Raw genomic sequence first — 22,101 nt, 5'->3', positions numbered from 1 at the left:
GGGGGGATTCGAGATCATTATGGCGTCGGATCCCAGGGTCTATTTAAACCCGTCCTCCCCCTTCAGGCGTCCTACTCCATTTTTGATTTTCGCTGGCGTCTGTCATCTCCCCGAGAGTCTGCTCTCGCAAACGCCCTTTCGAGCCGTAGGCGCCTTCCGTCTCTCGCCCCCCCCCCCCGGGTCCTCAGAGCAAGATAGGTTAGTGCCCACCTTCTTTTCACCGCCTAGGGATCTTTCGTCTTTTCGCTCTCTTCGTGTCTTCCTCCGGGTTGACCTTTGGCATTTCGTTCCCCTCTCGATTTGCCTTTCTAGGGTCCTTTAGGTTTTTCTCCGAGAAGAAATGTCTTCTGAATCTTCTGCCTCCATAAGTTCTGGGAGTTCTTCTGCTTCGAACCCCCAGGCCCCCGTTTCTGCGGATGAACCCGCGCTCGGGGCAGGGCCTCGCCCGGTTTTTGCACCGGGCGCCATTTCGTGTTCGTCGACCCCGGACGAACTTCTCCTGATAAGGGCTCGATACGGGGTCCCTGCGGAGTACGACCTGGAGCTTCCTGGCCCCTCTGATAGGGCCAGCGCTCCCCCTCCCGGCCGCTTTTGCCTGTACCAGGAGGCCTTTCGTGCCGGGCTTCGGCTTCCGCTCCCAAACTTCGTCGCCGCCTTCTTTCGCTTTTTAGATATTTCACTTGCTTCTGTTGCCCCGAATTCCTTTAGGTTTTTGATAGGGTTTCTCTCTCTCTGCCATATAGCCGAGGTCCAGCCATCCCTCTCCTTATTCAGACATTTCTACACCTTCAAATGCCATCCTTCAGCGAAGGACTGATGGTACTTCTCCCCCCAGTTCGGCAAGAAGGGGTTGCTGAAGGGCGCCCCTTCTTCGATTCACAACTGGAAGGGAAAATTCCTCTTTGTTTACTGCCCGACCCTGGAATTGGGCCTACCCCCTTGGGGGTCTCTGAGGGATTCCGTCCGTCGGGCTCCTGGCCTGGGAGAGGACGACCTTCAGGCCGCCCAGAAGCTCCTGAGTTATCCCACTCCTTCCCTTCCAAACCTACTGAGGGAGCCGCTTCTCTTTAACATCGGCCTGAGCCCTCAAGATCCAGCAAGTATACATCTTTCCTTTTCTTGTCTTCTTCTTCCCTCTCTTCCTTTTTCCTCTTTCCTCTTTCTCTTCTTTCTTTTCTTTCTTCTCTCTTTTTTTTTTTTTTTTTTTTCTTTTTTTGAACTGATTGGTGCTGCTTTTTCCTTCTTCTTTTCTTTCCCCCCTCTTTTTTTTTTTTTTTTTTTTTTTTTTTTTAGCAATGGACGCCGAGGCCACGCGGATGCTCGCCAAGGCCATGAGAGCCCAGAAAAGGAAGGGCACGACGACTTCCGGCTCAGCGAAGAGGGCCAGGGTGGAGGAGACGAGCCTGGCCGCGCCCGTCCAGGCGACCCCGGCGATCGACATTCCTTCGGATGCCGAGCCAGCGGCCCCCCGGGCTCCCCCAGGGAGCCCACCGACTGGGGTCCCAATTCCGGAGGTTCGCCCCGCGGAGGCGCCTGCCGCGGGGAGGAGGAGAAAATCGGTGGCCCGCAGGCCGAGCAGCCACCGAGCCGCTGCAGACGAGTCCGTCTGCTCCGAGGGGGGATCGGAGAATCCCTTCAACGACAAGGCTCTAATCCGTCGGCTGCTCGATGGTTGCATCCTGTCCGATGTCGTGGAGAGGATCGACCGCGCCGATCTCGAGCAGCGGGCCTGGGACACCTTGGGGTCGTTTCTTGAGGTAAGCGGATTTTTATTTGCACAGTTGCCTCGGTCTTTGTTGTAATTCTCCATCTGTCTTTGCAGATCGGGCACCAGCTCTTCGCCTATGTCGAGGCGTCGGGCCGCATGAGAAGGGATCTCCTCCGGGCGGAGGAGCGCTGCCAAGATGAGGTTGTTCGTCTTCAAGCAAAGACGGCCGAGGTGGCCGCTCTCCGGGAGGCCCTGGAGAGAGAGAGACAGGACCGGGAAGAGGAAAGACGAGCTCGGGAGGAGGGGAGACAAGCCCGGGAGGCGGAGAGACGGAGCCTGGAGGAGTCGGTGAGGAAGGCGGAGGCCGAGGTCGCCCAGCTGGCCGAGCAAACTCCGGTTCTGGTCTCGGAGGCCAGGACCCTTGCGGTGGAGGAGTTCAAGGCCTCCACGGAGATGAGGGAGCTGAACATCCAGTTCGGCCTGGAGGCATTTACCAAAGGGTTTGAGCTTTGCCGGGAGAGGGTGGCCAGCAGATATCCCGATCTCGGCCTCGAATTCTTGGAGGAGTCCGACGACGAGGCCGGCCCTTCGCTCGCCGCCACAGCAGTTGCACCCCCCGCGCCAAACTCTCCACCCCCCGCTCCCGAGGTCTGAGACCTCCGACCTTGTATCTTTCTTTCGTTGTCATGCTTCCTTTTCATTTGTCTTCAAGATCACTTAATAAAGCCGAATTTCTTTTTGTGGATGATTTTTTCCTCCCTCTGCTCCTTCCTTCCGACTCTTCGAATCGGTCTTTGACGCTTGCCTCTTCCGATGGCAGTGCCTCGCTGAAGCACTCCCCTTGCCCCTGGGGGTCCCGCTGAAGTCCACTATCCGACGGTTGAAAAAGGAGGTCCTCCACTTGACGAGGAAGCTGAAGAAGTCGGAAGGCGAGCTCCGCCAGGCGAAAAAATGCTACTCCGAGGCCGCTGCCGAGGCCGCCCACTTCAGGAGTATCCAAGTGAAGGCGATCATGGACTACAGTCGGAGGAAGGCGAGCTTCACAAAAGAGCTTGAGGAATGCAAGAAGAGCGCCAGTGACCGAACTTGGGCTCAAGAAGCCAGGATCAGCGCCCTTAAGATGGAGCTTTCAGCTGCGCAGAGGAAGATTGGCCAGCTGGAAGGAAACTCATCCCGGACCCTAGTGCGGGCTGACGATGCCCAAAAATGGTCGCAGAGGGTCTCCGACCTCCAGAAGCAGCTTCAAGATGCCGAGATGAGCCACGATGTGCAGCGGGCCAGCTGGCGCCGGCAGGTAGAGGAGTTCAAGGGGAGATTCCATCGATCGGCGGACGAGGTGGTTCGCCTCCAGAGGCAGTTGGTTACTAGGGCACAGCTTGCCAACGCCCAAGATAACGAAGAGCTCCGGGCCCTGAGAGGCACTGTCGAAGGGATTTCCGTCTCCCTTGGGGAGAAGACAGCTGAGCTTCAACAAGTAAAAATCCAGCTGGGGTTTGAGCGGAAGGCCGTCGCGGATGCAGAGGTGGAGTCCGAAGTCTTGCGGAAGTGGCATCGGGAAGCGGAGGCTGAGAGCCGGCGACTTCGTCAGGCGCTCCAGGATATGCTGCAAAAGAAGGAGGAACTAGAGGAAATGGTGGAGACCCTAAGGCGGTCCTGGTCGGGAGATGGAGGTGATCACCCTATGTTAGGGGGAGCAGGGCCTCCTTAGAGTTCTTTTGTAGTCACCCCCTTTTTGTAGCTGCCCCCCATTTCTTTTCTTGTTGTTTTGTCCCTCTTTTTATGGCCGTCCTGGCCCTGTAGTACATATATCGAAAATGAGAAAAAGGTGTTTTGTGTTACCTTGTCCGCGCGTAGCATCAATGTTGTCGTTCGCCGACCCTTTCTCGTTGTTTGGCTTGTTTGGCTTAGCGATCATCGTGGGAAAGGGCTCTTCCCTTCCATCCGATCTCGTCATGTGGCCGAGCCTCGCCACCGTTTTTAACCTTTGCTGGCGAAGTGGCGGATGGGGCCCGGCTTCCTTAGGAGCCCGGGCGAAGTCTTTCTTGGGGCGGAACCCGGCTCCCGTAGGAGTCCGGGTGAAGTTTACCTTGGCGGCGGAACCCGGCTCTCGTAGGAGTCCGGGTGAAGCTTTACCTGGCGGCGGAACCCGGCTCCCGTAGGAGTCCGGGTGAAGCTTTACCTGGCGGTGGAACCCGGCTCCTGTAGGAGTCCGGGTGAAGCTTTACCTTGGCGGCGAAACCCGGCTCCCGTAGGAGTCCGGGTGAAGCTTTACCTGGCGGCGGAACCCGGCTCCCGTAGGAGTCCGGGTGAAGCTTTACCTTGGCGGCGGAACCCGACTCCCATAGGAGTCCGGGTGAAGCTTTACCTGGCGGCGGAACCCGGCTCCCGTAGGAGTCCGGGTGAAGCTTTACCTTGGCGGCGGAGCCCGGCTCCCGTAGGAGTCCGGGTGAAGCTTTACCTTGGCGGCGGAGCCCGGCTCCGGTAGGAGTCCGGGTGAAGCTTTACCTGGCGACGGAACCCGGCTCCCGTAGGAGTCCGGGTGAAGCTTTACCTGGCGGCGAAACCTGGCTCCCGTAGGAGTCCGGGTGAAGCTTTACCTTGGCGGCGGAACCCGGCTCCCGTAGGAGTCCGGGTCTTCCATTTTACTTGAGCCGGTGGCGAGGTTCTCGTCATCAGCCTGGCTTGTGGGGGCGCGTTGGGGCGCTGTAAGGCCTCTCCCCCTTCGGTCTAAAAGAACCGGGCCTTCAACTTTGCTCATGTCAGGACGAGGTTCTCCTCCTGTTCCTGACATGGCTATGGGGGCACATTAGGGCGTTGCAAGGCCTCTCCCCCCATCCGGTCTAAAAGAACCGGGCCTTCGACTTTGCTCAAGTTAGGGCGAGGTTTTCCTCCTGTCCCTAACAGGGCTGTGGGGGCACATTAGGGCGTTGTAAGGCCTCTCCCCCCATCCGGTCTAAAAGAACCGGGCCTTTGACTTTGCTCAAGTTAGGGCGAGGTTTTCCTCCTGTCCCTAACAGGGCTGTGGGGGCACATAGGGCGTTGTAAGGCCTCTCCCCCCATCCGGTCTAAAAGAACCGGGCCTTTGACTTTGCTCATGTCAGGACGAGGTTCTCCTCCTGTTCCTGACACGGCCGTTGCTTTTTGGAGAGGTCATATCCAGTCATAATACATCCGCGTTAAGCAGGAGGAGTGCGTTAGCTAGAAAGAAAAGTAGATTCAAAATGAAACAGTAAGCAATACATTTACAGTTCTCCCGCTCCTCCTTGAGGCCCTCCGGCGATGGAGTCGATGGTCCCAATAGGAGGCCGGTCCCCGGGCTGCTCCTCCCACTTCTGCGGTTCGGGCGGTGGGAGGGCTCTTGGCCGGTCTCCTCTACCCTCAGGCCTGCGGCGGATGAATCTGTCGAGCCGACCTCGCCGGATGAGCTACTCGATCTCGTCCTGGAGCTGGATGCACTCTTCGGTGTCGTGGCCGTGGTCGCGATGGTAGAGGCAGAACTTGTTGGGGTTGCACTTCCTGGGGTACGTGCGCATCCTCTCCGGCCTAGGGATCAGCTCCCTGACCTCCATCAGTACCTGGGCCTTCGAGGCGTTGAGGAGGGCGTAGCTGCGGAACTTCCCTGGCGGGGAACCCCGCCGAAACCTGTTGTTCGGGCTCCTTTGCCGGCGTGCCCGGGGTGGAGTATGGGCGCGCTTGTGCCCAGGAGGGGATCGGGAGCGAGGCCGGGCTTCCCTTGGCCTCTTCTCAACCGCGGGCTTGCCAGAATCTCCCACCTGGCGCTCCCTTGCAGTCTCTTCATCGTTCATTTTGAAGGCCTCTTCCGCTCGGGCGTATCCTTCAGCCCGAGCCAGCAGATCAGCGAAATCCCTGGGGTACTTCTTCTCCAGGGAGTACAGAAGGTCATTCTTCTGAAGGCCACCTTTCAGGGTGGCCATGGCAACCGACTGGTCCAAGTTCCGGACCTCCAACGCCGCGATGTTGAAGCGGTTGATGTAGGCCCGTATGGACTCCCCTTCCCTCTGCTTGATGTTGATGAGGGACTCCGAACCTTTCCGGGGACGTCGGCTGCTGACAAAATGGGCCACGAATTGGTGGCTCATTTGGTCGAAGGAGAAGATGGTACCCGGCTTCAGTGCCGAGTACCAGTTTCTGGCTGCTCCCTTCAAAGTAGACGGGAAAGCCCGGCACAAGATGGCGTCGGGGGCACCATGAAGCAGCATCATCGTTTGGAAGGCTTCCAGGTGGTCCACCGGGTCCTACGTCTCGTCGTAGCTTTCAAACTGGGGGAGCTTGAAATTCGGCGGGATCAGTTCCTGCATAATCATTTGGGAGAAGGGAGGGTCAGTGCAGATATCCTCACCGTAAGCGGGAGGCGCATGACGGAGTTCTTCGATCCGCCGGTTCATCTCCTGGAGCCTCCGATCCAGGAAATCCTCACGACTTCGAGTCTCGAGGGTCCTTTGGCAGAACGGGGGCAGGGATCTCCCAGGGGTGGAGTCGTGGTCCGACTGAGGGCTCTCCACCCTCGGATTCGCCCTCTCGGGAAGGATGGGGCGGCTAGCCCAGGTGGCCCGCCCCACCGCTGGGTTCTGGCATTCCAGAGATGCCCCTTTCGGATGCGCTGACGCCTGCGGCGGCTGCTGCTGCATCGCCTGTACGGCCTCGATGAGGCCCTTGACCTGCTGCGCCAGCAAGTCAAACTGCTCCGCGCCGACCACCATCGCCGGAGGGGGAGGAGGAGCTGGCTGAGAAACGGGAGGGGAGGCCGGAGCCTGAGATCTGACCGCGGAGGCCGTGGACCGCCGGGTGGACGCCCTGTGCGGAGGCATCGGGTGTCGATCTCGCGGGGGAGGATTAGGAGTAGATGACGGAGAGATGGCCGGAGGTGGCTCCGTTGAGCGCTCCTTCAAGAACAAGGGTGCTGCGAAGACACAGCCCTTCCTCTAGCGCCAATCCTGTTGGTGCAGAAATCTGCCTGCACCGGAGAAGCTGGAGCTGAGGAAGCCGCGGTCGCCGCCGGGACCTGCAAGGGAAGTCTAAACCGGAGGTGGGGTTGCTCCGGCAAGACCCTCCGACGCTCAAGTCAGTTCTCTGCCTCAACAAGAATGGAGTGCTCGAACGGAGAATTTAGCAGAGTTTTGAGATAGAAAAGAGGGCTTAGAAGATAACGTATCTGAGTCCCCCCCTTTTATAGGTGGGGGAGGCAACGGACTGATGGCGACGTGTGTAACTGCCTGGTAGTGGGCCGCCCATGGTCAGGGGAATTGATTGCGAAGGATAATGGAGCAGACACGTGGGTATCACCTCGATTTGCCACGTGGAATCCGTTATGAGGGGTGGAGCAGCGTCCGTCGTCAGGAGAATCGCATGGTATCCATCGCAGGAGGTGGAGCAGGTTCGTGGCCGTTACTGTGGCCTGCCAGGGGGATAATGGAGCTGTGCGGAGTCCGCCACAGGAAGTGGAGCAGGGCGGCTATGGCTGCCGCGGCTTGTCAGGGAATGATGATACTGCGTGGAGTCTGCCACAGGAGGTGGAGCAGGGTCGCGGCCGTTTCGAGGGCCTGTCAGGGGGCGTGGATCTGTCGATTGAAGCTCGGCAATGGTCGGAGCCATCGTGAACGGAGCCCGGCTCCCGTAGGAGTCCGGGCGGAGCTGCGATGATGGCAGCAGAGCCCGGCTCCCGTAGGGGTCCGGGCGGAGCTGCGCTGCAAACAGAGTCAAGGGTGTAGTCCGGCTCTGATAGGAGTCCGGATTGAGCTTACCAGCGATTGATATTGAGAGCGGAGCCCAGCTCCCGTAGGAGTCCGGGCGGAGCTGTTCTGATGTCGGTGGTGGAGCCCGGCTCCCGTAGGAGTCCGGGCGGAACCATTCTGATGTCGGCGGTGGAGCCCGGCTCCCGTAGGAGTCCGGGCGGAACCATTCTGATGTCGGCGGTGGAGCCCGACTCCCGTAGGAGTCCGGGCGGAGCTGTTCTGATGTCGGCGGTGGAGCCCAACTCCCGTAGGAGTCCGGGCGGAACCATTCTGATGTCGGTGGTGGAGCCCGGCTCCCGTAGGAGTCCGGGCGGAACCATTCTGATGTCGGCGGTGGAGCCCGGCTCCTATAGGAGTCCGGGCGGAACCATTCTGATGTCGGCGGTGGAGCCCGGCTCCCGTAGGAGTCCGGGCGGAGCCATTCTGATGTCGGTGGTGGAGCCCGGCTCCCGTAGGAGCCCGGGCGGAGCTGTTCTGATGTCGGTGGTGGAGCCCGGCTCCCGTAGGAGTCCGGGCGGAACCATTCTGATGTCGGCGGTGGAGCCCGGCTCCCGTAGGAGTCCGGGCGGAGCCATTCCGATGTCGGCGGTGGAGCCCGGCTCCCGTAGGAGTCCGGGCGGAGCCATTCTGATGTCGGCGGTGGAGCCCGGCTCCCGTAGGAGTCCGGGCGGAGCTGTTCTGATGTCGGTGGTGGAGCCCGACTCCCGTAGGAGTCCGGGCGGAACCATTCTGATGTCGGTGGTGGAACCCGGCTCCCGTAGGAGTCCGGGCGGAACCATTCTGATGTCGGCGGTGGAGCCCGGCTCCCGTAGGAGTCCGGGCGGAACCATTCTGATGTCGGCGGTGGAGTCCGACTCCCGTAGGAGTCCGGGCGGAGCCATTCTGATGTCGGCGGTGGAGCCTGGCTCCCGTAGGAGTCCGGGCGGAGCTGTTCTGATGTCGGCGGTGGAGCCCGGCTCCCGTAGGAGTCCGGGCGGAGCTGTGCTTGCTGATGGCGGTGGAGCCCGACTCCCGTAGGAGTCCGGGCGGAGCTGCGCTGATGTCGGTTCCGCCGTGGGTTCCGGCTGTGGGTATTTTATACCCAACAGTACTCTATGGCACATTTTGTTTAATGTCTGCTGTATTCAGGGGGAGCAAACATTAATGATTAGCACAAAAAAAAAGTTTGAAGAAATACTAAAGAGAAATTGTATTCAAAAAGGAGGAGTTAACAATGTTTGATGATGTCAAAAAGGGAGAGAAATTAAAGAAAAATTAAAGAAAAGTATCAAAAGCAAGATTATTAAATGACTTCAAAATATAATGAGTGAATTGCTAAGCAAAAGTATCAAAAGAAAGATAAATAAAAGACTTAAAAATAACATGAGTAAATTGGGAGAAATCAAGATTTCTAAATGAATGAATTGCTAAGTACAAAGCAAATGAGCAACTTTTAAAATTTCTTCTTAAACATGCTCTGATATGCTTTAAAATAAGACATGCTCTGATACATCTTAAAATTTGACATGATCAGACATGCTTTAAAAAGTAATTTTCAGGCATGCATTGATACACTTAATTGTTAAACCTGCTCTGATACTAAACTGAATAATCAAATAAGAATGAGCGAATTTTCAAGAAATTTGAAAAACAAGCAAATGTGCAAATGAGATATTTTCAAACACGCAATTTTCAAATCCTAATGTAAATTCTGCTTTGCTCTGATAACAAACACAAATTTTCTACTTTGATACCTATATCACATACTTAAATAAGCAAATTTTTAAATCATCAAGCCATAGGCGAATTACTTATGCAAATGAGCACATGTATCACATGCCAAAAGAATCAATCTTCTTTTCAAGCAAATGCACTTATAAGTTGGTAGAAAAATTCCTATTAATCTTCAAAACTACCTATAATGCATTTCATTCCTTTGAAATTCATGATCATTGATTCATATAAATGCTTTTGTTCAAATATTTTGTCATCATCAAAAAGGGGGAGATTGTTGCTCCCTAGATTGATTTTGATGATTACAAAGCAGTTGAAGGGGTACTAATATTTCTTACTTGAAAAAGCCTTTTTGCTCTTCAGGGGCAAAACTGTAATTTTACCAAAACCCTAATTTGATGGTATCAAATGATAGAACAAAAGATTTGTGATTCAATGGTGAAAATTTTATAGATTTTGGACTTGTATTTTGAAAGATATGCATGTTTGAAAATCATGAGTCGACCCATGAGTCAACTCATGGCACATGAGCTGTTTGGCACGCAGATTTTTTGGCTTGGCACAACCTGTGAGTCGACCCATGAGTCGACCCCTGTAGTTTTTAGGCCAAAAATCACAGAATCTTATTTTCTGATATTCTTCCACAGAGGTCGACCCATGAGTCGACCCCCAGGCATGAGTCGACCCATGAGTCGACCCCTGTGACGGGATTTTTTCGTAATGGCTAGTTTTTAACCCATTTTAAGTACTTTTAATGCTCATTTAATGTGGTCTAATGGCTCTTTTTTCAGTCTAGAATGTTTTCCTCTATTTCTTAAAGCTATAAAAGGAACAAAAAGGTGGGAAACAAAAAAGGAGATTAGAAGAGCATTCAAGAGAGCATTCAAGAGCATTCAAAAGAGAGAATTTGAAAAAGGGTTTTTCAAGCCAACTTTTCAGCCCTAATCAAGAGTTCATTCAAAGCTTTGAAGAAGCCTTTAATCCAAGCTCACCAACTCCTCAAGTGCACATTCAAGTCTTCAACCACTTTGAGAAAATCCAAAAGGGTCTTCTTCTCTTGAGTAAAATGTATTTAAAGTTATATTCGCTCATTGAAGGAGCTTTCTTTTATACTTATTTGTGCTAAAAATTATTATACTCAGTTTGAGTGATTGTTTTTATTTTGGAAGGGTTCCAAAACAAGGAAAGGTTGATCCGAACCTAGAATTGGAGTGTATTGGGTTGGCTTGTATCCGGAAAATAAGTGGTCTAGCTTCGAATAGCTAGAGTCGGAGTTTTTGACGTTTGTATTCGGGTTGAATACAAGATTAGTGGATTGGAATTCCCAAGTAGGAGCTTGGGGAGTGGATGTAGGTGCAAGGTTGGCACTGAACCACTATAAATCCTTTTGTTTGTGGTGTGCATAATTGCTTCCCTTTAACTTTTCATTATTTTCTTGCATTCTTGCTTTTAGCCATTAGTCCTGAATTAATTTAACTCTCCATATTCATTTAGCTATTGCCAAACATTTTTCATAAGTCATAAGTTAAGCTTAAAATTTTTAGAAACTCAATTCACCCCCCCCCTCTTGGGTTGCGTAGCTGGGCAACAGATTCTGTATAGAATTGTGGATGTTTGATCATGGGATATCGCAATATGATCTACGAACAGAATTTTTGGAAGAAAAATTTATAGAATTATGTGGATTTATTGGAATGCATTCGAGGTAAGTAATGTTTCACTTTTTCTAGATTTATCGATAAATTATAATATATTTTTCTGACATGATTTGTGAAATAATGCATGAATTAGATGAATGGTATTTTGCTATGAAAATATCTTATTTGAAATGTTATGATGAAGCATGATTGAACATATTAATTTCGTGATGCATTATATTGATTGATTTCGATATTACATGATTATATGTTTTACTATCAAAATTAGAATATGAAATATGATTTATGAAGAATTATGATATAAGAAACATTATGAATTGACAACCTGACTATGTAAAGGACCCCGCCAATGGGCCATATACGTTGGCAATTGATTGTCCTGAGGGTTTATGTCGCCAGCGAGACCAGCGACATGTCGCCAGAGAGACCAGCGACAAACCGCCAGCGAGACCAGCGGTTCCAAAGGACATGGCTGCCAGATGATTCGCAGCCTACCGCAAGCAGATACGCAGTATTATGACCCTGCCACAGGAAAAATATGGTCATAGCTTATGGTTGACGAAAAGAAATTGAAGAACAAAAGAAATTGAAATCTTGAAAGAAACTTGAATTTTTGAAAAAGAAATGAATTTGGCATGAATTATATTGCATAATTGAAATTGATTTCGAATTGATGAACTCTATATGCTTATTTTCTATAAATGATTATTTACTTATATGCCTGATGAAATCTGTTGAGAAGTGATCGTTGCTTACTGGGCTGTCTAGCTCATTACCCCTTATTTTACTATTTTTACAGATGTTGAGGAATTAAGATGATACAAGATATGAATAGAAGAGTGATTAGAAGCAGAATTTTCATACTTTTATTTTAGGTTGAAAGGCTTATTGAATTTGATGCAAAGCCTTTGAATTGTTGTTGAATTTATTGAGATATTAAAGAAAAAAAATTTAGATCGTTATATTTTAGATTTTAATTGTTGACTAATTATTCCGCTGTTGTTTTAGGATAGTATGATAAGATGCCTTGCATGCTTATGGGAAGAGTTTTCTATGAGTATGCAGCGGTTGCCATGACTCTCGATTCAAAATCTCGGGTCGGGGGCGTGACAGGGATAGTCTCACCGAGTTGCTATTGAGAGAAAGATTGGTTCAGACAGTAGATTACCTCCATTTCAAACAAAAATCTTCAAGCTCAGAGAAAGAACCTAAGTTTCAGCATCTAACAAAACTCACCCACTCACATTCTGTTATGTGAAAGCAAGGAGTGCCACAACTCTGATGCATATCAACAACACACACCGGCACTCCATGTCAGCATCGAAATCTGCATCAAGAAGTTAGAGCCAGGAATCTGAGTTGTTATTCCATAGAAACAAAACTTTCCTCTCCATCTAAAAAAATTTATGATTAAAAAAGATTAATCCTAGCAGAATTTGCAATTAAAATTCTGTTTCGTTCTCCATCTTGGTGTCTATGTCAAGTGGGGCAGAGGTATTCTAGGAGCCGAGTATTTTGGTAGGAGAAGATGGTTTATTTTAGAAGAGCGATCAAGAAATTAGATCTTGTGAATGGCAAGTATCTAATGCCTATCAGCTAGAACTAGAATGCCTATGTAAAATTTATTGTTAACTAGGAAATATTGTGGTAATTGGAGATTTAGATCTCAACTCTGGCTGAGTGTATAAGGTTTCTTACATGGTCACAAGACGCCTAGGTTCTTCCCACCAATTTTAGTTAGCAATAGAGGAGAAAAAAAGGATTTGGAGATGATATTCGAAAAAGATATCTTATAAAAAAATAAAAAAATATTTTCTCTCTCCATCTTCAATAGATTCTGTTGGTGCAAAAATCCGCTTGCGCCGGAGAAGCTGGAGTCGAGGGAGTCGCGGTCGCCGCCGGGACCTGCAAAAGAAGTCTAAACCGGAGGTGGGGATGCTCCGGCAAGACCCTCCGACGCTCAAGTCAGTTCTCTGCCTCAACAAGAATGGAGTGCTCGAACGGAAATTTTAGTAGAGTTTCTAGGTAAAAAATGAGAGCCTATAGAATAACGTATATGGGGCCCCCTTTTATAGGCGAAAGGGGGCAGCAGACTGATAGCGATATCTGTAACCGTCTGGCGGTGGGCTGTCCAGAGTCAGGCGGAGTTTGTTGCGAGGAGTAGTGGAGTGGGATCGTGGCCACCGTCGGGACGTGCCACGTGGAGTCTGTTGCGGGTAGTGGGACAGCGTCCATTGTCGCGACTCGTCAGGAGGTGGGAGGAATCGCACGGTATCCGTCGCGGGGAGTGGAGCAGAATCATGGTCATTATGGCGATCTGCCAGGGAGTGATGGGGCCGCACGAAATCCGTCGCAGGAGGTGGAGCAGTGTCGTGGCCGTCACTGCGGCCTGCCAGGGAGTGATGGAGCCATGCAGAATCCATCGCAGGAGGTGAAGCAGTGTCGTGACCGTCACTGTGGCCTGCCAGGGAGTGATGGAGCCACACGAAATCTGTTGCAGGAGGTGGAGCAGTGTCGTGGCCGTCACTGCGGCCTGCCAGGGGGTGATAGAGCCGCACAGAATCTGTTGCAGGAGGTGGAGCAGGGTCGTGGCTGTTGCTGCGGCCTACCAGCGGGCCCAGGCCTGTCGGTCGAAGTCCGGGGAGAGGTAGCTAGCCACCCGTCTGAGAGGAGCTCGGAGTCCGGCTCCCGTAGGAGTCCGGATGAAGCCTTCTTACAGCCGGAGTTGGGGACGAGATCCGATTCCCGTAGGAGTCTGGATAGAGTCTTCCTGCAATTTTAGTTAGGTGTGAAGTCCGACTCTCGTAGGTGTTCGGACGGAGTCTTCCCGTAGTCAGAGCTGGGGACGGAGCCCGGCTCCCATGGGAGTCCGGGTGAAGCCTTCCGGCAGTTGAGGTCGGGGATGAAGCCCAGCTTCTGTAGGAGTCCGGACTAAGCCTGCCTGTAGCTGGAGTCGGAGACGTGATCTGGCTCCCGTAGGAGTCCGGATGAAGCCCACCTGCAATCAAGGTCAGGGACGAAGTCCGGCTCCCGTAGGAGTCCGGACGAAGTCCGGCTCCCGTAGGAGTCCGGACGAGGTTTACCTGTAGTTGGAGTCGTGGGTGGAGTCCGGCTCCCGTAGGAGCCCGGGCGGAGTCTGCAGGTGGAGTTGCGGGCGAGGTCCGGTTCCCGTAAGAGTCCGGACGAAGTTTACCTGCAATTAGAGTCAGGATGGAGTCCGTCTCCCATAGGAGTCCGGATGAGGTTTACCTACAGCTGGAGTCATGGGTGGAGTCCGACTCCCGTAGGAGTCCGGACGAGGTCCGTCTGCAGCCGAAGTCGGGGATGAAGCCCGGCTCCCGTAGGGGTCCAGGCGGAGTCTTCCTGCAATTAAAGTTAGGGGCGAAGTCCGACTCCCGTAGGAATCCAGACGAAGCTTACCAGCGGTTGAAGTTGGTGATGGAGCCCGACTCCCGTAGGAGTCCGGGCGGAGTCTGCTTTGCAGTTGAAGTCGATGGCGGAGCCTGACTCCCGTAGGAGTCCGGGCGGAGTCTGCTTTGCAGTTGAAGTCGGTGGCGGAGCCCGACTCCCGTAGGAATCTGGATGAAGTCCGTCTGCAGCCGGAGTCAGGGACGAAGCCCGGCTCCCGTAGGGGTCCTGGCGGAGTCTCCCTGCAATTAAAGTCAGGGGCGAAGTCCGACTCCCGTAGGAATCCAGACGAAGCTTACCAGCGGTTGAAGTTGGTGACGGAGCCCGACTCCTGTAGGAGTCCAGACGGAGTCTGCTTGCGGTCGGAGTTATGGACGGAGTCCGGCTCCCGTAGGAGTCCGGACGATGTCCGTCTGCAGCCGGAGTCGGGGACGAAGCCCGGCTCCCGTAGGGGTCCGGGCGGAGTCTTCCTGCAATTAGAGTCAGGACGGAGTCCGTCTCCCATAGGAGTCTGGACGAGGTTTACCTGCAGCTGGAGTCGTGGGCGGAGTCCGGCTCCCGTAGGAGTCCGGACGAGGTCCGTCTGCAGCCGGAGTCGGGGACGAAGCCCGGCTCCCGTAGGGGTCCGGGCGGAGTCTTCCGGCAATTAAGGTCGGGCGAAGTCCGGCTCCAGTAGGAATCCGGACGAAGCTTATCAGCGGTTCAAGTTGGTGACGGAGTCCGGCTCCCGTAGGAGTTCGGATGGAGTCTGCTTTGCAGTTGAAGTCGGTTGCGGAGCCCGGCTCCCGTAGGTGTCCGGGCGGAGTCTGCTTTGCAGTTGAAGTCGGTGGCAGAGCCCGGCTCCCGTAGGAGTCCGGGAGGAGTCTGCTTTGCAGTTGAAGTCAGTGGCGGAGCCCGGCTCCCGTAGGAGTCCAGATGAGGTCCATCTGCAGCCGGAGTCGGGGACGAAGCCCAGCTCCCGTAGGGGTTCGGGCGAAGTCTCCCGCAATTAAAGTCAGGGGCGAAGTCTGGCTCCCGTAGGAATCCGGATGAAGCTTACCAGCGGTTGAAGTTGGTGACGGAGCCCGGCTCCCGTAGGAGTCCGGACGGAGTCTGCTTGCGGTCGGAGTTGTGGACGGAGTCCGGCTCCCGTAGGAGTCTGGACGAGGTCCGTCTGCAGCCGGAGTCGGAGACGAAGCCCGACTCCCGTAAGGGTCTAGGTGGAGTCTTCCTGCAATTAGAGTCTTCCTGCAATTAGAGTCAGGACGGAGTCCGTCTCCCGTGGGAGTTCGGACGAGGTTTACCTGCAACTGGAGTCGTGGGCAGAGTTCGGCTCCCGTAGGAGTCCGGACGAGGTCCGTCTGCAGCCGAAGTCGGGGATGAAGCCCGACACCCGTAGGGGTCCGGGCGAAGTCTTCCTGAAATTAAAGTCAGGGGCGAAGTCTGGCTCCCGTAGGAATCCGGACGAAGCTTACCAGCGGTTGAAGTTGGTGACGGAGCTCGGCTCCCATAGGAGTCCGGGTGGAGTCTGCTTGCGGTCGGAGTTATGGGCAGAGTCCGGCTCCCGTAGGAGTCCGGACGAGGTCTGTCTGCAGCCGGAGTCGGGGACGAAGCCCGGCTCCCGTAGGGGTCAAGGCGGAGTCTTCCTGCAATTAGAGTCAGGACGGAGTCCGTCTCCCATAGGAGTCTGGATGAGGTTTACCTGCAGCTGTAGTCGTGGGCGGAGTCCGACTCCCGTAGGAGTCCGAGCGGAGTCTGCTTTGCAGTTGAAGTCGGTGGCGGAGCCTGGCTCTCATAGGAGTCCGGGCGGAGTCCATCTGCAGTCGGAGTCGGGGACGAAGCCCAGCTCCCGTAGGGGTTCGGGCGGAGTCTCCCTGCAATTAATGTCAGGGGCGAAGTCCGGCTCCCGTAGGAATCCGGACGAAGCTTACCAGCGGTTGAAGTTGGTGACGGAGCCCGACTCCCATAGGAGTCCGGGCAGAGTCTGCTTGCGGTTGGAGTTGTGGGCGGAGTCCGGCTCCTGTAGGAGTCCGGATGAGGTCCGTCTGCAGCCGGAGTCGGGGACGAAGCCTGGCTCCCATAGGGGTCCGGGCGGAGTCTTCCTGCAATTAGAGTCAGGATGGAGTCCGTCTCCCGTAGGAGTCCGGACGAGGTTTACCTGCAGCTGGAGTTGTGGGCGGAGTCCAGCTCCCGTAGGAGTCCGGACGAGATCCATCTGCAGTCGAAGTCGGGGACGAAGCCCGGCTCCCGTAGGGGTCCGGGAGGAGTCTTCCTGCAATTAAAGTCAGGGGCGAAGTCCGGCTCCTGTAGGAATCTGGACGAAGCTTACCAGCGGTTGAAGTTGGTGATGGAGCCCGGCTCCCGTAGGAGTCCGGGCGAAGTCTGCTTGCTGTCGGAGTTGTGGGTGGAGTCCGGCTCCCGTAGGAGTCCGGACGAGGTCCGTCTGCAGTCGGAGTCGGGGACGAAGCCCGGCTCCCGTAGGGGTCCGGGCGGAGTCTTCCTGCAATTAGAGTCAGGACGGAGTCCGTCTCCCGTAGGAGTCCGGACGAGATTTACCTGCAGCTGGAGTCGTGGGCAGAGTCCGGCTCCCGTAGGAGTCTGAGCAGAGTCTGCTTTGCAGTTGAAGTCGGTGGCGGAGCCCGGCTCCTGTAGGAGTCCGGGCGGAGTCTGCTTTGCCGTTGAAGTCAGAGTCGGGGGCGACTCGTGAGGGTTAATCCCGTTGAGAACTTCGGCTGAGGGTATTTTATACCCAACACCAGTCCCCCTACTTTCGAGTTTGAATTTCGAATGAAGGAAGTACAGAGAGGTTCGCACAGTCGAAGTTATCCCCTTGAACCCCGTGTACGATCGCCTCCAGATATTTTGGCATTAAATGCGCGCGTGCTGGAGCCTTTTTGAATCAGGGTGATACGAAGGGACACTTCGAAATTCTCGCTGGTACATTGGCCCAGGCACGGCGCAGTAATGGCTCTGCCAACCGTCAGCCGCTTTTAGCTGTCTGCCGTGGTGAGTGGGACACGTGTCGAGCGCAGGCCGGTCTGGGGGGATTCGCGATCATTATGGCGTCGGATCCCAGGATCCATTTAAACCTGCCCTTCCACCTTTAGGGGCCCTATTCCGCCTGAGAGTTCCATCAGTATTCGCCCCTTCATCGAGAGTCCCGATTCTCCTTGGCATCTTCTTGGAACATAGGCGTTCTTCGAATCGTCCCTTTCCTCGCCCCTCTGCATCCCTCAGGGCGATCTAGGTTAGTCTCAAAACCTCCATCCTTCTTCTTGCCATTTAGGGGCCTTTTCTTCGTTATTTTCTTCTGTCGTATTCCTCCGAGTTAGTCTTCTGTGACCTCTCGTCCTTTGTCCCATCTGTCTTCTTCGGGATCCTTAGAGTCTTCATTCGAAGTTATTTGAAATATCTTCCGGCTCTTCCGCTTCCAGCGGTTTCGAGATTTCTTCCGCCTCAACCCCTTAGGTCCCTCATTCTGTAGATGAACCCGAATCTGGGGCTGGGCTTCACCCAATTTTTGTACCGGGCGCCATTCCGTGCTCCCTGACTCCGGATGAACTCCTTCTGATAAGGGTTCAGTATGGAGTTCCTCTGGAGTACGATCTGGAGCTGTCTGGCCCCTCCGACCGGGCTAGCACTCCTCCACCCGATCATTTTTGCCTGTATCAGGAGGTGTTCCGTGCCGGGCTCCAGCTTCCGCTTCCGTCCTTTGTTGTCGCCATCTTTCGCTTCTTAGATATCTCTTTGGCTTCAGTTGCTCCGAATTCTTTTAGATTTTTGATAGGGTTTCTCTCCCTTTGTCACGTAGTCGAGGTCCAGCCGTCCCTCTCTCTGTTTAGGCATTTCTATATCTTCAAACGTCATCCTTCGATGAAGGACTGGTGGTATTTCTCCCCTCAGTTCGGCAAGAAGGGGTTGCTGAAAGGTGCCCCCTCTTCGATCTATAACTGGAAGGAGAAATACCTCTTCGTCCACTGCCCGACCCTGAGACTGGGCCTGCCCCCTTGGGGCTCTCTGAGCGATTCTGTCCGTCGGGCCCCCAGCCTGGGGGAGGACGACCTCCAGGCTGCCCGAAAGCTTCTCGCCTATTCCTCTCCTTCCCTTCCCAACCTTCCGAGGGAGCAATTTTTGTTCAACATCAGCCTGAGCCCCCAGGATCCTGCGAGTACTTCATCTTTTCCTTTCTCTTCTTTTCTTCTGTCCTTCTTCTTTTTCTTTCTTTTTCTTCTCTCTTCTTCCTTCTCTTCCTTCTCTTTCTTCTCTTTCTTTTTTTTCTCTTTTTTTTTTTTGGGTGCTACTCCTTCCTTTTTTCCCTCATTATTGATTTCTGATTTTTGATTGACTGCTTTTTTTTTTTTAAGAAATGGACGCCGAAGCAGTACGGATGCTTGCCAGGGGCCTCAAGGCCCACAAAAAAAAGGGTGCCGCGACCTTCGGATCAGCAAAGAGGGCCAGGGCAAAGGAGTCGAGCTTGGTCATATCTGTCCAGGCTGCTCCAACGATCGACGTTCCCTCGGACGCCGAACCAACAGCCCCCCGGGCCTCTTCGAGGAGTCCACCGACTGGGGCTCCCGCTTCGGGGGTCCGCTCCATGGAGGCGCCCGTAGTCGAGAGGGGGAAGAGAAGAAAGTCGGTGGCCCGTAGGGTGAGTAGCCGTCGAGCCACCGCTGACGAGTCCCTCGGTTCTGAAGAGGAGCTGGGGTATCCCTTCAATGACAGGGATTTGATCAGGCGGTTGATCGACGACTGCATCCTGCCGTCTGGATGAAGTCTTCTTACAGCCACCCGTCTGAGAGGAGCTCAGAGTCCGGCTCCCGTAGCAGTCTGGATGAAGTCTTCTTACAGCCAGAGTAGGGGACGAGACCCAGTTCCCGTAGGAGTCCGGGTAGAGTCTTCCTGCAATTTAAGTCAGGTGTGAAGTCCAGCTCTTGTAGGAGTCCGGACGGAGTCTTCCCGTAGTCAGAGCTGGGGACGGAGCCCGGCTCCCATGGGAGTCCGGGTGAAGCCTTCCGGCAGTTGAGGTCGGGGACGAAGCCCGGCTTCTGTAGGAGTCCGGACTAAGTCTGCCTGTAGCTGGAGTCGGAGACGTGATCTGGCTCCCGTAGGAGTCCGGATGAAGCCCACCTGCAATCAAGGTCAGGGATGAAGTCCGGCTCCCGTAGGAGTCCGGACGAGGTTTACCTGCAGCTGGAGTCGTGGGCGGAGTCGGGCTCCCGTAGGAGCCCAGACGGAGTCTGCAGGTGGAGTCGCGGGCGAGGTCTGGTTCCCGTAGGAGTCCGGACGAAGTTTACCTGCAATTAGAGTCAGGATGGAGTCCGTCTCCCGTAGGAGTCCGGACGAGGTTTACCTGCAGCTGAAGTCGTGGGCGGAGTCCGGCTCTCGTAGGAGTCCGGACGAGGTCCGTCTGCAGCTGGAGTCAGAGATGAAGCCCGGCTCCCGTAGGGGTCCGGGCGGAGTCTTCCCGCAATTAAAGTCAGGGGCAAAGTCTGGCTCCCGTAGGAATCCGGATGAAGCTTACCAGCAGTTGAAGTTGGTGACGGAGTCCGGCTCCCGTAGGAGTCTGGGTGGAGTCTGCTTTGCAGTTGAAGTCGGTGGCGGAGCCCGGCTCCTGTAGGAGTCCGGGCGGAGTCTGCTTTGCAGTTGAAGTCAGTGGCGGAGCCCAGCTCCCGTAGGAGTTTGGGCGGAATCTGCTTTGCAGTTGAAGTCGGTGGCGGAGCCCGGCTCCCATAGGAGTCCGGGCGGAGTCTGCTTTGCAGTTGAAGTTGGTGGCGGAGCCCGACTCCCGTAGGAGTCCGGACGAGGTCCGTCTGCAGCCGGAGTCGAGGATGAAGCCCGACTCCCGTAGGGGTCCGAGCAGAGTCTCCCTGCAATTAAAGTCAGGGGCGAAGTCCGGCTCCCATAGGAATCCGGATGAAGCTTACCAGCGGTTGAAGTTGGTGATGGAGCCCGGCTCCCGTAGGAGTCCGGCAGAGTCTGCTTGCGATCGGAGTTGTGGGCGAAGTCCGACTCCCGTAGGAGTCCGGACGAGGTCCGTCTGCAGCCGGAGTCGGGGACGAAGCCCGACTCCCGTAGGGGTCCGGGCGGAGTCTTCCTGTAATTAGAGTCAAGATGGAGTCCGTCTCCCGTAGGAGTCCGGACGAGGTTTACCTACAGCTGGAGTCGTGGGTGGAGTCCGGCTCCCGTAGGAGTCCGGACGAGGTCCGTCTGCAGCCGGAGTCAGGGACGAAGTCCGGCTCCCGTAGGGGTCCGGGCGGAGTCTTCCCGCAACTAAAGTCAGGGGCATAGTCCGGCTCCCGTAGGAATCTGGACGAAGCTTACCAGCGGTTGAAGTTGGTGACAGAGCCCGGCTCCCATAGGAGTCCGGGCGGAGTCTGCTTTGTAGTTGAAGTCGGTGGCGGAGCCTGGCTCCCGTAGGAGTTCGGGCGGAGTCTGCTTTGCAGTTGAAGTCGGTGGCGGAGCCCGGCTCCCATAGGAGTTCGGGCGGAGTCTGCTTTGCAGTTGAAGTCGGTGGCGGAGCCCGACTCCCGTAGGAGTCCGGACGAGGTCCGTCTGCAGTCGGAGTCGGGGATGAAGCCCGGCTCCCGTAGGGGTCCGGGTGGAGTCTCCCTGTAATTAAAGTCATGGGCGAAGTCCGGCTCCCGTAGGAATCCGGACGAAGCTTACCAGCGGTTGAAGTTGGTGACGGAGCCCGACTCCCGTAGGAGTCCGGGCGGAGTCTGCTTGCGGTCGGAGTTGTGGGCGGAGTCCGGCTCCCGTAGGAGTCCGGACGAGGTCCGTCTGCAGCCGGAGTCAGGGACGAAGCCCGGCTCCTGTAGGAATCCGGGCGGAGTCTTCCTGCAATTAGAGTCAGGACGGAGTCCATCTCCCGTAGGAGTCCGGACGAGGTATACCTGTAGCTGGAGTCATGGGCGGAGTCCGGCTCCCGTAGGAGTCTGGACGAGGTCCGTCTGCAGCTGGAGTCGGGGACGAAGCCCGGCTCTCATAGGGGTCCGGGCGGAGTCTTCCTGCAATTATAGTCAGGGGCGAAGTCTGGCTCCCGTAGGAATCCAGACGAAGCTTACTAGCGGTTGAAGTTGGTGACGGAGCCCGGCTCCCGTAGGAGTCCGGGCGGAGTCTGCTTGCGGTCGGAGTTGTGGACGGAGTCCGGCTCCCGTAGGAGTCCGGACGAGGTCCGTCTGCAGCCGGAGTTGGGGACGAAGCCCGGCTCCCGTAGGGGTCCGGGCGGAGTCTTCCTGCAATTAGAGTCAGGACGGAGTCCGTCTCCCGTAGGAGTCCAGATGAGGTTTACCTGCAGCCGGAGTCATGGGCGGAGTCCGGCTCCCGTAGGAGTCCGAGCGGAGTCTGCTTTGCAGTTAAAGTCGGTGGCGGAGCCCGACTCCCGTAGGAATCCGGGTGGAGTCCATCTGCAGTCGGAGTCGGGGACGAAGCCCGGCTCCCGTAGGGGTCCGGGCGGAGTCTCCCTGCAATTAAAGTCAGGGACGAAGTCCGGCTCCCGTAGGAATCCGGACGAAGCTTACCAGCGGTTGAAGTTGGTGACGGAGCCCGGCTCCCGTAGGAGTCTGGGCGGAGTCTGCTTGCGGTCGGAGTTGTGGGCGGAGTCCGGCTCCCGTAGGAGTCCGGACGAGGTCCGTCTGCAGCCGGAGTCAGGGACGAAGCCCGGCTCCCGTAGGGGTCCAGGCGGAGTCTTCCTGCAATTAGAGTCAGGACGGAGTCCGTCTCCCGTAGGAGTCCGGACGAGGTTTACCTGCAGCTGGAGTCGTGGGTGGAGTCCGGCTCCCGTAGGAGTCTGGACGAGGTCCGTCTGCAGCCGGAGTCGGGGACGAAGCCCGGCTCCCGTAGGGGTCCGGGCGGAGTCTTCCTGCAATTAAAGTCAGGGGCG

This window comes from Elaeis guineensis, chromosome 7 (assembly GCF_000442705.2).
Source record: "Elaeis guineensis isolate ETL-2024a chromosome 7, EG11, whole genome shotgun sequence".
In the NCBI taxonomy this organism is placed as follows: Eukaryota; Viridiplantae; Streptophyta; class Magnoliopsida; order Arecales; family Arecaceae; genus Elaeis; species Elaeis guineensis.
The sequence above is the reverse complement of the archived record's forward strand: the minus strand, read 5'-3'. Positions refer to the sequence as shown.